Source organism: Salmo trutta, chromosome 5, assembly GCF_901001165.1.
Source record: "Salmo trutta chromosome 5, fSalTru1.1, whole genome shotgun sequence".
Lineage (NCBI taxonomy): Eukaryota > Metazoa > Chordata > Actinopteri > Salmoniformes > Salmonidae > Salmo > Salmo trutta.
The window spans coordinates 44,726,247-44,740,215 of record NC_042961.1 but is presented as its reverse complement, the minus strand read 5'-3'; the positions used below and the strand labels follow the sequence as shown (position 1 = coordinate 44,740,215).

Genomic DNA, 13,969 nt, shown 5'->3' with positions numbered 1-13,969 from the left:
TGACATTGTCCCTCACACTCAGTCAGCATCTGCCTCATTTTGCTTCATACACAAATATTGGCTTCCATTGGTTTCAGTTGAAAACGCTTGTGTATATCACAATCCCTAGATGTTGCTGATGAAACAAATAAAATCCTCAAATATTTTAGACCATGTAATAATGAAAGCTGACTACTAGGAAACCTTGCTCAGCTATGGGGAAATAAAACAATTTTCTGTTGAAAATCATGAAATAACAGAACGAAACAAAAAATGTGTGAATTCACTGAGGACTGGAGACGGGGGAAACAATGCAAGCGGACGTTTCTCGAGCGGCCTTCCTGCCAAAAGCTCGCTGCGTTCTAGCACACGGTCGCCACTTTGAACCCTGTGAAACTGAACAGGTCACCTACACCTCGCTGAGTCACTCAATGAACGACCCCCTTCTGTCACAGCGACAATGGAAAAGGGAGAGAACAAAAGTACATGTTCCCAAAACCGGACCCTGCATTTTTTTCAAGGCTCTGATTGAAATATAACATCCTCCCTTGGACTGTTCAGACTACTTCCTAAATGTCTCACTGCTTCCCATGACTTGCCAATAAATGTCAGCGCCAGCGCTGGCCAAAAACTTTCTTTCCCTTTTTAAAACAGATGAATGAGTTTATTCTGTTCCAGCAGCTAAATGAAATGCTGCACACGGAGGTCAGGTGGTTTAAGTGCACTCTGGCACAGCCCTTGTTTAATGCCACAGTCTAAGATTTCAGTCATTTATAAGCAAAATATGTATAGCTTCAAAACATGTTTTAAAAAGTAATGTTTCTCTCATGGAATGGCAATTTTTAGCACTACAGTGAAAAAGTGAATGGATTTTCAGTTTAGTTGGTAGTCCTACATCCTACAGAGTGAGGCTTTAATGAATGGATGATGCAGCTGCTGACATATGCCAACAAATGGGACAGAAGTTATCATCCATGCCAGGTACCCTTCAATCAAACCTCCAATAGTGCTGATTATCTATGGGAACTAGCTGGTGAACTGCACTCCATTGAGGGTTAGCACTTTCTCTTGTCCGATTGGTACTTGCTTTGACTATCCCAGTGAAGCACATCAAAAATATCACACCCACAAACTTCCATAGACAACAACAGTGACCTGACATAGTCCTCTGAAACAACTCTGGGAAATGCATTATGTAACATGGGCCATGCTGCTACAAACATTAGCTGTTTTTTCAGCATGCCATTATTCTTCTAATCTACCTTACTGGTTCCAATGAAAATATCCCACAGTAAAGTTTGGTATGATGAAAATACATTGTGGGCTAAAAACTGCATAGCATTATCTAGCGGTGTACAATAAAGGTAATTATGTCACAGCAGGATAATACAAATGTTGATGTGTTATATTGAGGAGTGTGTATGTGTGATGTAAAATAGAGAATGAGTAATCCATAATTTCTGAATGAAGTCTTCTTTCCAATATATTCATTGTGATGGAAAGACATTTGCTACCTTGTTCTGAAACAAAGTATCTTTCCTATCAATTAAACTGAAATTGGAGCATTGTAAAATGTGAAAATCCAACCCTGCCACCCTCTAGGCTTTTTTTTGTCCCACAATAGATAAGTAGGCTAATCGTAACACCTTCCAATTGAGTTGTATTCTTAATGTGAACACCACCCTTTCTCACATCTAAATAATTCAAACAATCAGACAAACCCACAATGTATATTAAGTACAATTTAATATACTCAATTCTAAACCATTAGTTTCTGATAAGATGATTTTCATTAGGTTTGTAATACCTGTGAGGAATATAAAGAGACAGCTATCTAATAATGACAAAAATCACACAATCAAGGGAATATTCTTGAGGTGTCTGATGTTTGATGACAGGATGAGGTGTTCATTTGCTAGCAAGGCTTTCGGGGGAAAAGAAGGTGTCGTAGAACAATGCATATCACTGAAACTCACTGGGGACTCGGGAGTTGAGTACAAATTGTACTCACTGGTCATACAAAAGATACAGTATTTCAAAAGCACGGTGTTATGTGGTAAAATGACTAATTGACTGTCTGCTTATCACTCAGATGTTTGCTGAATGTTCTGTAAAAGTGAATCATGTTATAATCATGTTAAAACAACTTTGTTATTGTCAGTGTTGAGAAACTAGTGCTGGTCATCATGACAAATATAAAAAGGTATGCTAAAGTAACTGTCTTGTGTTTCCAGATTTCTATATGAACTATAATTAATGAATTCTATGAGTGAAATAGTTATCCTTCCAAAACAATTGTCATTAAGAAGGCCTATGTTGTTTCTGGATTGGAATAGTGTGAGCGTTTACCCAACTACAGAATGGTATGGGCGTATACCGGTCATTAAAAATATGAATGTAAGTAGACCGCTTATCCTTCTCAGGAGTATGACATCATACTCTATGAGGAAATAGCAACCATTTTTGAAAGTCTGTTTGAGATGCAAGTGTTTTTTTCTCCAATTTATGCTTTGGCCACATACGAGTATAGGACGAGTCAACAACATTATTTAGGTATGAGTTATCATAATATGAACTTTGAAAAGTGAGATTTTCACTGGACACTTACTTTAATTTGGTACAGTCAAATCAGTTTGGAAGTAGGAAAGTCTTCTCCAATTAATTCCGGATTATTACAAGCACATTTCTCTATCAGATAATGGCACAAATCTACAATTAAATGGTTGATACCTAACAGTGTTTCGTAAATCCAGTCCTTGAGTGCCCCCAACAAATGCAATAGTTTCAACAAAAGGAAACTATTGAATTTGACAGGTTACTTAGTCAATGTTGCTGGATTCTGCATTAAAAATAATCATGCAGATCTACACTCAAGCATTTCCATTCATTTGCAAAAGCTGCATCAGGCTATGTCAGTTCAAGTAGGCTTGCAGTGTTACCCCAACTCCAGTCCTCGGGTACCTATCACCAGCACACCTGATTCAACTAATTATCAAGCCCTCAATTGAATCAGGTGAGTTTATCTAGGCTACAACAACAAAAATGTGTGCTGTTGGTGGGTACTCAGACTGGAGTTGGGAAACACTGCGGGCCTACTTGAACTGACAGTCTGATGCACTTGTGCAAATTAATGGTAATGCTTGAGCGTAGATCTGCATGATTATTTTTAATAACCTGTCACATTTATTAGTTTCATTTTGTTTCAATTACAACAGTATTTTGGCCTATTTGTAGCGGATTTTAAAACGTAACACGATTGACCAGGCTCACAAAATATCGCATAGCCTATGAGGGACTTGAGTTTTGGAGGCTCAATTTCAATAACCTAAGGACATTTTGCGGAATTGTTGTCAGTGTCAACCGGCTTGGTGACAAACTAGACTAGTCTTTGTTCATATGTTATGTTGCTACAATGTCCCAAGCGCAATAATGAAATATTGTTGTCAAGCCGGGCACTTTCACAATATTTAGGATAGGTTCTTATAGAAATAAAATGTAGGCTTTTATTTTACGCAGTTATAGAAGCACTACTGATACCGAACTAATACATTGTTGACGTTTTTGTTTTGATAACGTCGGAAGTTAATCAGCGATATCATACGTTTCAGATGAGTTTACCTGTAATGCAGGTACATTTCCGCATCATGCGCGTTGTGCCAGTCAAAACAACTAGGAACTCTGAAATCCGACCTCAAGGCCGTTGACGTCATGATTTGACATCGTTTTTTCCGGGTTCCCAGTTGTTTTGAAAACACAATTGATGCAGGAAAATGGCCAGGGAAAAGTTTGAAGAACAACCCAACCTAAACCAAAAGAACACCCCAACACTCACCTTTTTTAAAGAATGACCAATATCTTCTGCAGTAGGTATATCCAAGGTAGGAAATCGGCAGGATCTTCCAAATGTATTTTTTGTTAATTCTTGAACTGGGAACGGCTGGAGTTTCAGTGAAACCAGAGTGGAATTTGACGTAGCCTAGTGTCCCAATTCCAACAGTCGTTGCGCGTGGTTACAATTCTTAGATGTCGCGTTATAAATTAAACCAAATAACTAAAAGAATAGCATGTGTAACAATTTAGCTGTAATCGTCTTTACGGTTACGGACTCTTTCTTCAATCAGAATTCCAGTTTTTGTCACTAGCCCTCCCATTCACTTGCAGTATGCCGGTTTTAAGAGTCGTGTGTGTTTCTGTTGCAGTTTGAGCAATGGTCGGCTTCCGCACCTGAAATATTGGATTAGTGATGTTTTCAGAGCTGCGAGGTCAAACCCTGCCACTGGAGCACTGTATTTACTGCAACCGGCTGTACTCTACTGAGACACGTTTGCATAGGAAGCAATTCCAACTGCCTGCGAGCGAAGGGAGGAGTTTCACGGTACTTTTCACCGTCAATCAAGCAGGTAATACCCAGTAGGCAAAACTGGTTCAGAATATGTTAGTTTAACGTCTTTTTAATACGTCTTGTTCTGGTCGCAAACTGGTTGAAAATAAATAAAAAATGTTATGTGACTTTTTTTCTGACTACCAGCTGGTCATAATTTTTACCACTATATTATGTGCTATATTATGCCCTGACCATAGTTAAATTCATAGTTAAGACCTCATCATGACCTGGTAATGACCACCACCTGACTACAGTTTATTACGTACTGTAAAAAGTATTGCAGAGGACAAAGTTTGATATTGAAAACATTGATAATTACATTTCTATTTGTTACCATAGGCATCAATTCAAGTGTAAATCTGCAACATATTCTTACATTTAGATATAGATAAAGCAATGGCAAAAACAAATCTACATCACCATTTTTTGCACATCTGCATACAGTAATTGTTTCAAAATTCACCCACCAACATTACATGCGTAGAGAGACTGGGACAGTATGTGTGTGTATATATAATCAAAATGTATCTGTCACATGCGCTGAATACAATATGTGTAGACCTTACCGTGAAATGCTTACTTACAAGCCCTTAACCAACAATGCAGTTTTAAGAAAATAGAGTTAAGAAAATATTTACTAAATAAAGTGAAGTAATAACACAATAAAATAACAATAACGAGGCTATATAAAGCCAATTGTTTTGTTGTACTGATTAGAATGGTGTGATTGAGTAGATCCTCATCAAGGACCTCTGAGCACAGAAGGCGATCTGGAGCATAGTGGCCCTCTTGAAGAGTGGTGTCATGGGTCAGATCTGCAGTGAAGCGAATCAGCGCATTACAACTTCATCAATTTCAGATTGTAAAATAACTAGAAAATGATATTCCTGACAACTTTGGACTTAGCTGGCTAAAAATATTTCCATGGTACTAGTTAAAGAAGTTTGTGGCAGTTATAGCTTAGAGATGTCTTCAAAAAAAGAGCAACTTGCTCATATACATATTTTGTATTCTTCTCCACCATGGCGGTCAGAGGCCCGCAACACATCAACCAATCAATGACACTTACAGTAAGCAATAAAATAAATAAACAATTGGCATAATGTGGGCATGAAGGACATGACAGAACAGTAACGCACAGTCAAATATTTGTAACAGATTCTACAAAAAAAATCTCACTGTCCATGTCAAAGGTCGCAACCCCCCACATTAACTTACCAACTGCAATGGAATGTTTGGTCCTCTGTGCCTTTATATTGAAGTGAGACATTAATTAATTGATCATCAATCTGAAACATTTTAAGAAAGAGGATATAAAAATGTGCCTAGTTGGATAATGATCATTTTTATGTTTAAAGAGAAAATATAGATACAATAAAATATTCTATTTTTCACAAGTTGTCTTTCATATCATTGCTGCAACAAACATTGTTAGAAAGGGGTGTAATTGTCAAATCTCTTCCTGTTTTCTGTAACTGTGCACATGTGTTGAGTTTTAGTGAGCGACAGGGAGAATGAGTAAGAGAGAAATGGGAGAAAATGTACATGACTCACCAAGGGAGGTGTCTGTTGAATCAGGACAGAAGGGTGAAAAAAAAAATTAAAATAGGATTTTATTTGCTTTACAAACGTATATTAGAATAGGAATAGAATAGGTCACTAATAACTGAGTGGGTGGCCAAGGACTGCTGTAGAGGCCATGCATCAGGTCATTGACATGTTTTAGGAACTGTAAAGACGGAGATTGATCATGATTAGCCATTACCTAAAGTCTTCACTTAGTCTAGCAAGTACATTGACTATGTTGCCCCTCAGCAATCTGGCAGACAGACAGAGAGGGATAGAAAGACAGCCTATGTTTTGCTGTCTATTTACATGACTCTTTGTTCCATCCTTCCATCCACGATAGAAGATTCCTGCAACAAAAGCGAATCATGAATGGAAAAAGGCAGTTGAGAGGTGTAAAGTTAGAATGAGTGTTGAGGGGGAGCAAGGATAGTATCTTAAAATGTATCGTGTTGTCAAATACAAAACACACAAATATACAAGAGTCCCTGATGAATCAAGAAAATCTTCACATCCATATTGGGGTATACACACACACACACAAAATCAGTGTTTCCTATATGTGTATTTATCAACCATCTCTCTCTCACACACACACAATGTTGACATAACAATGTTTTCTAAAGTTATTGTGATCATCTCTCTTTCTTCCTACCTCTCCCACACACACACGCACGCACATTTACTGTCATTAACTAAACCTATATCAAAAAGCTAATTGCTACAACCAATGACTACAACAGGTAAATATAAATACGGTTGAAGTCGGAAGTTTACATACACCTTAGCCAAATACATTTAAACTCAGTTTTTCACCATTCCTGACATTTAATCAGGGTACAAATTCCCTGTCTTAGGTCAGTTAGGATAACCACTTTATTTTAACAATGTGAAATGTCAGAATAATAGGAGAGAGTGATTTATTTCAGCTTTTATTTCTTTCATCACATTTCCAGTGGGTCAGAAGTACACTCAATTAGTATTTGTTAGCATTGCCTTTAAATTGTTTAACTTTGGTCAAACGTTTTGGGTAGCATTCCACAAGCTTCCCACAATAAGTTGGGGGAATTTTGGCCCATTCCTCCTGACAGAGCTGGTGTAACTGAGTCAGGTTTGTAGGCCTCCTTGCTCGCACATGCTTTTTCAGTTCTGCCCACAAATTTTCTATAGGATTGAGGTCAGGGCTTTGTGATTGGCCACTCCAATACCTTGACTTTGTTGTCCTTAAGCCATTTTGCCACAACTTTGGAAGTATGCTTTGGGTCATTGTCCATTTGGAAGACCCATTTGCGACCAAGCTTTAACTTCCTGACTGATATCTTGAGATGTTGCTTCAATATATCCACATCATTTTCCTCCTTCATGATGCCATCTATTTTGTGAAGTGCACCAGTCCCTCCTGCAGCAAAGCACCCCCACAACATGATGCTGCCACCCCCATGCTTCACGGTTGGGATGGTGTTCTTCGGCTTGCAAGCCTCCCCCTTTTTCCTCCAAACATAACAATGGTCATTATGGCCAAACAGTTCTATTTTTGGTTCATCAGACCAGAGGACATTTCTCCAAAAAGTACAATCTTTGTCCCCATGTGCAGTTGCAAACTGTAGTCTGGCTTTTTTATGGCGGTTTTGGAGCAGTGGCTTCTTCCTTTCTGAGCAGCTTTTCAGGTTATGTCGATATATAGGACTCGTTTTACTGTGGATATAGATACTTTTGTACCTGTTTCCTCCAGCTTCTTCACAAGGTATTTTCTGCTGTTCTGGGATTGATTTGCACTTTTCGCACAAAAGTACATTCATCTCTAGGAGACAGAACGCGTCTCCTTCCTGAGCGGTATGACAGCTGTGTGGTCCCATGGTGTTTATACTTGCGTACTATTGTTTGTACAGATGAATGTGGTACCATCAGGCGTTTGGAAATTGCTCCCATAGATGAACCAGACTTGTGGGGGTCTACAATTTTTTTTCTTAGGCTTCGGCTGATTTATTTTCATTTTCCCATGATGTCAAGCAAAGAGGCACTGAGTTTGAAGGTAGTCCTTGAAATACAGTGGGGGAAAAAAAGTATTTGATCCCCTGCTGATTTTGTACGTTTGCCCACTTACAAAGAAATTATCAGTCTATAATTTTAATAGTAGGTTTATTTGAACAGTGAGAGACAGTATAACAACAAAAAAATCCTGAAAAATGCATGTCAAAAATGTTATAAAATGATTTGCATTTTAATGAGGGAAATAAGTATTTGACCCCTCTGCAAAACATGACTTAGTACTTGGTGGCAAAACCCTTGTTGGCAATCACAGAGGTCAGACGTTTCTGTAGTTGGCCACCAGGTTTGCACACATCTCAGGAGGGATTTTGTCCCACTCCTCTTTGCAGATCTTCTCCAAGTCATTAAGGTTTCAAGGCTGACGTTTGGCAACTTGAACCTTCAGCTCCCTCCACAGATTTTCTATGGGATTAAGGTCTGGAGACTGGCTAGGCCACTCCAGGACCTTAATGTGCTTCTTCTTGAGTCACTCCTTTGTTGCCTTGGCCGTGTGTTTTGGGTCATTGTCATGCTGGAATACCCATCCACAACCCATTTTCAATGCCCTGGCTGAGGGAAGGAGGTTCTCACCCAAGATTTGACAGTACATGGCCCCGTCCACCGTCCCTTTGATGCGGTGAAGTTGTTCTGTCCCCTTAGCAGAAAAACACCCCCAAAGCATGTTTCCACCTCCATGTTTGACGGTGGAGATTGTGTTCTTGGAGACATAGGCAGCATTCCTCCTCCTCCAAACACGGCGAGTTGAGTTGATGTCAAAGAGCTCCATTTTGGTCTCATCTGACCACAACACTTTCACCAGTTGTCCTCTGAATCATTCAGATGTTCATTGGCAAACTTCAGCCGGGCATGTAAATGTGTTCTTGAGCAGGGGGACCTTGCGGGCGCTGCAGGATTTCAGTCCTTCACGGCGTAGTGTATTACCAATTGTTTTCTTGGTGACTATGGTCCCAGCTGCCTTGAGATCATTGACAAGATCCTCCCGTGTAGTTCTGGGCTGATTCCTCACCGTTCTCATGATCATTGCAACTCCACAAGGTGAGATCTTGCATGGAGCCCCAGGCCGAGGGATATTGACAGTTCTTATGTGTTTCTTCCATTTGCGAATAATCGCACCAAATGTTGTCACCTTCTCACCAAGCTGCTTGGCGATGGTCTTGTAGCCCATTCCAGCCTTATGTAGGTCTACAATCTTGTCCCTGACATCCTTGGAGAACTCTTTGGTCTTGGCTATGGTGGAGAGTTTGGAATCTGATTGATTGATTGCTTGCTTCTGTGGACAGGTGTCTTTTTTACAGGTATCAAGCTGCGGTTAGGAGCACTCCCTTTAAGAGTGTGCTCCTAATCTCAGCTCGTTACCTGTATAAAAGACACCTGGGAGCCAGAAATCTTTCTGATTGAGAGGGGGTCAAATACTTATTTCCCTCATTTAAAATGAAATCAATTTATAACTTTTCCGGCATGCATTTTTCAGGATTTTGTTGTTGTTATTCTGTCTCTCACTGTTCAAATAAACCTACCATTAAAATTATAGACTGATCCTTTCTTTGTCAGTGGGCAAATGTACAAAATCAGCAGGGGATCAAATACTTTTTTCCCCCACTGTACATCCATAGGTACACTTCCAATTGACTCAAACGTTGTCAATTAGCCTATCAGAAGCTTCTAAAGGCATGACATCATTTTCTGGAATTTTCAACTTAGTGTATGTAAACTTCTGACCGACTGGAATTGTGATACAGTGAATTATAAGTGAAATAATCTGTCTGTAAACAATTGTTGGAAAAATTACTTGTGTTATGCACAAAGTAGATGTCCTAACCGACTTGCCAAATTAACAAGAAATTTGTGGAGTTGTTGAAAAACTAGTTTTAATGACTCCAACCTAAGTGTATGTAAACTTCCGACTTCAACTGTATATATATGTTTTTCCTTTCGTGAATTAACTCACACTTTTTTCCCCCTTACTAGCTCTGACTTTGTTGATAGCTACTTTATTGAGGAAAAATGTGACTGTGATATGGTGTTGTCCCACCTAGCTATCGTAAGATGAACCTTAAGTCACTCTGGATAAAAGTGTCTGCTAAATGACTAAAATGTAGTGCCGAGTCTCAAACGGAATAGGCCTGAGCACACCGTGTTCATTGGGTACCGTATGCCTTGAGACCCTTACCCACTTTGGTGCGCTCTGCCAGCTGTTGTTTGCCAACTGTGCTAAACTGAGTCATGCAAAGCCTGCTGGAAAAAAAACACTCACATTTTAATCATTATAATGGTTCTAGTGTCTTATATCCACTGGGTGCATGGCCCACAAACACTATGCACATGTTTTATGTAGGTTGGTGTCTATTAATTGGTGTCATGAAAAATACGTCTTAATCTGGTTGTGATCTGGTTATAAGGTGTCTCGACCAGATTCTAACCAGAAAAATATGTCTTCATCACATTGTATTCCCACTGGGATATGCCTTTAATTATGTGGTTGCAAGTCGGTTACCATACTGGTTTCAGGTGTGGAAAAGAGTTATATGCATTTTTATATTATTTATACAGGTTGATAGCCTACTACTTATAAGCTACACACAGCCTACGGACGCCAGCAATGTGGCGACTACTAGGCCTACAACAATCAACAGCTTGATTTTTATGAAGAACTGAAATCAGTTGCACAACAATGTGATATAGGACTCCTGTTACCCAAACACCATCTGCCCAATCCTGTTATATAAAGAAAGCAATGGAATACAATTTTTTTTTAAATTTGTTGAGCGCAAATATTATGCATTCTATTATTGTATTATTTTCTTTAGTATAGGCTACTTTGCCACACTTCCGTATTTTACCAGTAGCTTTTAACAGTGCTTGTTCACACTATGCAGATGTGATCTGTCTGTCTGTGTGTCTCTCTCTCTATTTTGTGTGTGAGAGGGCATGTGTGCACGTCTGTTAGAAGTTCCTCTGTGTTGATGCCATTCTCATTTCCTTCATGGAAATAGAAAATGTAACTCATTAACCCATAGCGCTTGGAGAAAGAGGGGTTAAACAAGGTCACATCCATCCCAGAGACAAACCGTGAGGTCATTTAAAGCTCTTGTAATTAAAATCAAATACAACTTTTACAGTTCATTCTTTGAATTGTTGACCAAACACGAATACTGCATGATTGTCACTCAGAAACACAATTTGGATGTGGCTTTTTTATCTTGTGACACAGGAAAAATACATTTAGGCACTCTTTTTATAAACGGCCACAGACTTGCAAAGTTAATCTAACCACAGCTTTCCACCATCTGTTTCTTCTTAATTCCCAGATTCGGAAGCTCTTTGAATGGCTTCCATATACTGCTTAACAGTTTTTTTAGGGTGCAATTAATTTTTGTTGATAATCTTGAAGGTCCTGAAGAAGTGTTATCAGCTACCTGAATTTGGGACAGTTTAAAGAGATGAAATGTAATTTCTGCTGCTTTGGGCTCAGGTTCTATCGATCCACTTTAATGCAGTGAAGATCCCACTCTAGATACAATTGGTTGTACAATCCAATATGGACTAATTATTTTCAGACGGGCCAAAGGTCTCACAAGCTCATGCTTGATAGACATTGTCTTTCAAACCAAGATGTCCAATGGCAAAGAGTGGTCAAGGAAATTGGACGTGGCGATCGATTGATTTGATTTGACTGTGCGATTAAAGGGGGTCACAGCGTATCTGAGTGGAACAGGCTTTCCCCAGGAAATACCTGTGAGCCATAGATGAGACAATGTCTTTTCCCTCAGCCAACGTTTCCCTGGGGGACACACAGTGCTTCCTCTCAGACCAGGGAACAAGTTTAGCAGTGTGTTAATCATTTTAAGCGATGTGAGCTAAGAGCCCACGCCACTGAGCCCTTATCTACAATCACCAATTCAAAACCATGCAAATGACACTGGCTTTTTACAGCGTGGGAGTGGACGTTACTCCCTCACTGGGTGGGGGGAATTCTTCAAAGGGATGATCAGTATCAATGCTTTCATTTTATACAATACACCTGAAGAAGCCCATAGGAAAACAGAGTTAGAAATACAGTTTGTGCATTTCAACAACAAACACGGACGTGCATTCACACTAGAAACATGTTTGATTTGACAATAACTTGATACCAGTCCCTCAATAGGCTAGGAATGTTTCTGTGCTTACAGGAAAAGATGAACAAAAAGGTGTTTTTGGTATCAGTGGGGTGCATTGCATACATACTGAGCCTATTTCCTTTTGATGCTCTCTTCGCAACGTTGGACATTCTCACCTTGGGTGTAGGCTAGTCCTTGATTTGAAGTGATGTCACTGAATACCTATACATAAAGATGGCTCAGACTTCGGCTATTTTCTTTCAAAGTTTAGAAGCAACTTCCAAAAGTTGGTTTTTGACGTTGTGGACAGCTTGCATATCAGCGGTTGAATCCACAGATTTGTGACGCGTCAGCATCGCTCTGTAACACTGAGTCTGTCCAAATATTACTGTATAGTTGCAGCTCGTGCATGGACGGGTCATTGTCCGATTTATTCCTTTCCTTTCCAGCTCTGGGTCAATACCGATTCCTTTCCAGCTCTGGGTCATTGGCATTGCAGACAGTCAGGCATGTGCACAGATAGGGGTCTACTTGTGCAGAGCTCGTTTGCCCTCCCATGAACAGCACCGTTACTCTTATCCAGGTGGGATAGGGCAGTGTGCAGAGCCATGGCGATTGTGTCGTCTGTTGGGGCAGTATGCAAATTGTAGTGGGTCTAGGGTGTCAGGTAAGGGATAGGTAGAGATTGAATATGTCAGTAAACACTCAAGCCAGCTGGTCTGCACATGCTCTGAGGATGTGACTTGGAATGCCGTCTGGTCCGGGCAGCCTTGCGAGAGTTAACATGCTTGAATGTTTTACTCACGTGGGCCACAGAGATCGGGAGCACACAGTCGTCGTGAGCGGCTGGGGTCCACGTGTTGTTTTTCTTGAAGGAGAACAGGTGTTTTAGCTTGTCCGGGAGCGAGGCATCAGTGTTCGCGACATGGCTGGCTTTCCCTTTACAATCCATGATTATGTGGAGTCCCATGCGTCCTCATGTCTGAGCCATTGAATTGCGACTCCACTTTGTCCCTGTACTGATGTTTTGCCTCATTGATTGCCTTACGGAGGTCATAGCTGGTCTGTTTGTACATGTCCATATTCCCAGTCACCTTGCTGTGGTTAAATTCAGTTTTTGCGCAAATGCTGCCATCTATCCACAGTTTTTGGTTAGCATAAGTTCTAATCGTCACGGTAGGAACAACATCTTCTATGCACTTCCTGATAAACCCAGTCACCGAGTATGTGTATACATCGATACTATTCTCAGAGGTGACCCGGAACATTTCCCAGTCCACCTGATCAAAATAGTCTTGAAGCATAGATTCCGATTGGTCAGACCAACATTGAACAGTCCTAACCATTGTTGCTACATGCATAAGTTTCTGCCTATAGGCGGGGAGGAGCAGATGGAGGCGTGGCCTGATTTGCTGAAGCGAGGGCCTTGTAGCCATCCCGGAATGGTCAAGCGTGGTCTCTATGTGTAGCACAGTAGATGTGTTGATAGAATTTCAGGAGCATTAGATCTAGGACATATTTCGTAACAATGAGGATAGACATTAAACTGCCATGAAAGCAGCCAATTTTATTTGCCTTTACATACTGTTCAAGTTTGTTAAGCTCCGACTGAGTGAGTTTTTCTACCCACACACACAACCCACCCATGCAATGTATAGCTTTCCAAATTAGAGACCAAACAGTTATTGAATGCAAATCTAACAGCAAACCAAGCCACTGATAGTCAACACTACCCTGCTTTGGCTGGGTTGTGAAGAGCATTTTAATAGAAAATTAATTACTTAGACTTTGCCAGCTCTGCAAGGAGACACTGACTGTACAGTACATAGTAAATGGCCCACTGAGAATTTCTGCCTCTGCTTGCCCTGACTTCTCACCTTGAGAAAATCCC

General features: G+C 40.2%; 1 protein-coding gene and 2 long non-coding RNA genes across 3 annotated transcripts in view; 1 reads left to right on the top strand and 2 right to left on the bottom strand.

The window, feature by feature from the left end:
* Nucleotides 1-4,186, bottom strand: part of LOC115194255 (inactive ubiquitin carboxyl-terminal hydrolase 53-like) — a 65,259-nt gene extending 61,073 nt beyond the window's left edge. Inside the window, exon 1 of the mRNA XM_029753784.1 lies at nucleotides 3,812-4,186. The gene's annotated coding sequence lies outside the window, so the exon portion shown is untranslated. The remainder of the gene's footprint in view (nucleotides 1-3,811) is intronic.
* Nucleotides 3,308-4,493, top strand: LOC115194256 (uncharacterized). The gene is made up of 2 exons (XR_003878323.1): nucleotides 3,308-3,857; nucleotides 4,179-4,493. It is a non-coding gene; the product is annotated as an uncharacterized LOC115194256 (long non-coding RNA).
* Nucleotides 4,494-4,993: 500 nt separating this feature from the next.
* On the bottom strand, nucleotides 4,994-12,730 carry LOC115194254 (uncharacterized). Its single transcript, XR_003878322.1, has 3 exons — nucleotides 12,255-12,730; nucleotides 5,582-6,279; nucleotides 4,994-5,178 (listed from the first exon to the last, which is right to left on the bottom strand). It is a non-coding gene; the product is annotated as an uncharacterized LOC115194254 (long non-coding RNA).
* Nucleotides 12,731-13,969: the final 1,239 nt, after the last annotated feature.